Source organism: Oncorhynchus tshawytscha, linkage group LG26, assembly GCF_018296145.1.
Source record: "Oncorhynchus tshawytscha isolate Ot180627B linkage group LG26, Otsh_v2.0, whole genome shotgun sequence".
In the NCBI taxonomy this organism is placed as follows: Eukaryota; Metazoa; Chordata; class Actinopteri; order Salmoniformes; family Salmonidae; genus Oncorhynchus; species Oncorhynchus tshawytscha.
This window is the reverse complement of record NC_056454.1, coordinates 49431958-49435418: the sequence shown is the minus strand read 5'-3', so window position 1 is coordinate 49435418 and position 3461 is coordinate 49431958.

Here is a 3461-nt window from a genome sequence, read left to right as displayed (position 1 = left end):
CAAATTGGTTGATTAGTGTTCTCAAAATGGTTGATTAGTGGTCTCAAAATGGTTGATTTTGTGGTCTCACAATGGTTGATTTGTGGTCTCAAAGTGGTTGATTTTTTGGTCTCAAACCGGCGGGTTTGGTTGATTTTGTGGTCTCAAAATGGTTGAGTTTGTGGTCTCAAACCGGTGGGTTTGGTTGATTTCGTGGTCTCAAAATGGTTGATTTTGTGGTCTCAAATGGGCGAGTTTACCAACATTCGTCATCAAGAATTTGGAGTTATTCATAATTGCTAAATTTATTGTCAATACATCATTATAAATTGTTTACCAGAATGCATTTTGGTAAATTTCCCCCTGCGATTGACATTAAAACATAACTCCCATTTATGCAAATAAATATCAATGATGAATCACGGTCAAATGATTAAATTATGCGTATAACTGTACGTTGTTGTAAAATTGATTAGGATGCTACTGCCCAGTAGAATGCAGGATAAATACATATAAATAAACATGTATACATCCCCTCTCTCATGCTCAGCCCCCTCTAGACAGAGATGGCTGGCACCCTGTGAAGGCCGCCCTTCACACTTGGTAACACAGATTTTTTTGGAGGGAGGAAAACTGTCTTTATAGAAGTTCCTGTAACAAAAAAAAGTAGCCTCTTCATACCAATCAGCTGTCTATGACTTCATGAGAGAAAGAGCAGGGAGAAGGAGAAACTAGTGTTGTTTGTATGATTTATCATCTACGTTAAAACAATAGGTTCATTGTCATCTGTCAATTTGTTTAGCTTTTATTAAGACCCCCCTCCCCCTTTTTTCTTGCACATTTCTAGTTTCTTAATTTCAAGCTGTCCGTGACGACTATCAGCCTACCATTTGAAGATTACTCCACAAATCTCATTTTGGTTGTGATTTTGGTTATGATTTTGGTTGTGATTTTGGTTGTGATTTCGAATCAGGACTCCATCAGCATCTTGTAGATTACAGAGAAATGTGCTGTTATCATAACGTGTCTTTTATACAATGTAATTGGTCGAATGAGAAAAATAAATAATACACTATTTTATTTTTGTATTTTCTTGAAAGAGAGCTGTTATTTAGGATAACTTGTATATTGGGTGTTTTATTTCACCTTTAGTTAACCAGGTAGGCCAGTTGAGAACAAGTTCTCATTTGCAACTGTGACCTGGCCAAGATAAAGCGTAGCAATTCGACACATACAACAACACAGAGTAACACAGGGAATAAACAAAACATACAGTCAATAATACAGTAGAACAAATGAAAACAAAAAGTCTATATACAGTGAGTGCAAATGAGGTAAGTTAAGGAAATAAATAGGCCATGGTGGCAAAGTAATTACAATATAACAATTAAACACTGGAAAGGTAGATAGGCAGAAGATGAATATGCAGGTAGAGATACTGGGGTGCAAAGGAGCAACATAAATAAATAAATACAGTATGGGGATGAGGTAGATAGATGGGCTGTATACAGATGGGCTATGAACAGGTGCAGTGATCTGTAAGCTGCTCTGACAGCTGGTGCTTAAAGCTAGTGAGGGAGATGTGAGTCTCCAGCTTCAGAGATTTTTGCAATTCGTTCCAGTCATGGGCAGCAGAGAACTGGAAGGAAAGACGACCAAAGGAGTAAAAATAATGGGGGTGCAAAGGAGCAAAATAAATAAATTAAAATTAAATACAGTTGGGAAAGAGGTAGTTGTTTGGGCTAAATTATAGGTGGGCTATGTACAGGTGCAGTAATCTGTGAGCTGCTCTGACAGTTGGTGCTTAAAGCTAGTGAGGGAGATAAGTGTTTCCAGTTTCAGAGATTTTTGTAGTTCGTTCCAGTCATTGGCAGCAGAGAACTGGAAGGAGAGGCGGCCAAAAGAAAGAATTGGTTTTGGGGGTGACTAGAGAGATATACCTGCTGGAGCGTGTGCTACAGGTGGGAGATGCTATGGGTGACCAGCGAGCTGAGATAAGGGGGGACTTTACCTAGCAGGGTCTTGTAGATGACATGGAGCCAGTGGGTTTGGGCGAGTATGAAGCGAGGGCCAGCCCACGAGAGCGTACAGGTCGCAATGGTGGGTAGTATATGGGGCTTTGGTGACAAAACGGATTGCACTGTGATAGACTGCATCCAATTTGTTGAGTAGGGTATTGGAGGCTATTTTGTAAATGACATCGCCAAAGTCGAGGATTGGTAGGATGGTCAGTTTTACAAGGGTATGTTTGGCAGCATGAGTGAAGGATGCTTTGTTGCGAAATAGGAAGCCAATTCTAGATTTAACTTTGGATTGGAGATGTTTGATATGGGTCTGGAAGGAGAGTTTACAGTCTAATCCAGACACCTAAGTATTGTAGTTGTCCACGTATTCTAAGTCAGAGCCGTCCAGAGTAGTGATGTTGGACAGGCGGTTAGGTGCAGGTAGCGATCGGTTGAAGAGCATGCATTTAGTTTTACTTGTATTTAAGAGCAATTGGAGGCCACGGAAGGAGAGTTGTATGGCATTGAAGCTTGCCTGGAGGGTTGTTAACACAGTGTCCAAAGAAGGGCCGGAAGTATACAGAATGGTGTCGTCTGCGTAGAGGTGGATCAGAGACTCACCAGCAGCAAGAGCGACCTCATTGATGTATACAGAGAAGACAGTCGGTCCAAGAATTTAACCCTGTGGCACCCCCATAGAGACTGCCAGAGGTCCGGACAGCAGACCCTCCGATTTGACACACTGAACTCTATCAGAGAAGTAGTTGGTGAACCAGGCGAGGCAATCATTTGAGAAACCAAGGCTGTCGAGTCTGCCGATGAGGATGTGGTGATTGACAAGAGTCGAAAGCCTTGGCCAGATCAATGAATACGGCTGCACAGTAATGTTTCTTATCGATGGCGGTTAAGATATCGTTTAGGACCTTGAGCGTGGCTGAGGTGCACCCATGACCAGCTCTGAAACCAGATTGCATAGCAGAGAAGGTATGGTGAGATTCGAAATGGTCGGTAATCTGTTTGTTGACTTGGCTTTCGAAGACCTTAGAAAGGCACGGTAGGATAGATATAGGTCTGTAGCAGTTTGGGTCAAGAGTCACCCCCTTTGAAGAGGGGATGACCGCAGCTGCTTTCCAATCTTTGGGAATCTCAGACGACACGAAAGAGAGGTTGAACAGGCTAGTAATAGGGGTGGCAACAATTTCGGCAGATAATTTTAGAAAGAAAGGGTCCAGATTGTCTAGCCCGGATGATTTGTAGGGGTCCAGATTTTGCAGCTCTTTCAGAACATCAGCTGAATGGATTTGGGAGAAGGAGAAATGGGGAAGGCTTGGGCGAGTTGCTGTTGGGGGTGCAGTGCTGTTGACCGGGGTAGGAGTAGCCAGGTGGAAAGCATGGCCAGCCATAGAAAAATGCTTATTGAAATTCTCAATTATGGTGGATTTATCAGTGGTGACAGTGTTTGTGACAGCGATGAGACAA